The sequence below is a fragment of the Branchiostoma belcheri genome, unplaced genomic scaffold, assembly GCF_001625305.1.
Source record: "Branchiostoma belcheri isolate BF01 breed outbred unplaced genomic scaffold, Haploidv18h27 scaffold69, whole genome shotgun sequence".
Lineage (NCBI taxonomy): Eukaryota > Metazoa > Chordata > Leptocardii > Amphioxiformes > Branchiostomatidae > Branchiostoma > Branchiostoma belcheri.
Genome location: NW_017804342.1, coordinates 541,467 through 541,876, shown reverse-complemented (window position 1 = coordinate 541,876; position 410 = coordinate 541,467). Strand labels below are relative to the sequence as shown.

General features: G+C 46.8%; 1 protein-coding gene across 2 annotated transcripts in view; it reads right to left on the bottom strand.

Moving 5' to 3' along the window:
* Window positions 1–410, bottom strand: part of LOC109484195 (pteridine reductase 1-like) — a 6,836-nt gene that overhangs the window by 2,406 nt on the left and 4,020 nt on the right. The gene's annotated exons all lie outside the window — the stretch shown is intronic.

Below are 410 nucleotides of genomic sequence, written 5' to 3'. Positions count from 1 at the left end.
CTACCAACACAGATGAACTTATAACAAGATATGGAAAATAGTTGTTGTCTGGGTAAAGAAATCCCAAGTCATCACCTGAGACAAGAAGAAGGGTGCCTTGAGGTTACTGCCCATGACTGTCTTCCACTGGTCTCCATCCACTGTCCCCAGGGGGGTGGGGAAGAAGTCGGAGGCGTTGTTCACCAGAACGTCCAGCCGACCCCACTTCTGTGCCGCAGCGCTGATCAGCTACATGGAGAAAGGGACGTTGGATTGTTTGAGCTGTCATCTTTGTTTATTCTTACAATGTTACAATATTGTTGCCAATGTTACATTTAGCCTGGGTGCCATCCTCTGTAGTTTCCACTGTGAGTGCGAGTGAGTGAGTGAATGAGTGAGTAAGTGAGCAAGAAAATGATAAACAGCCATCT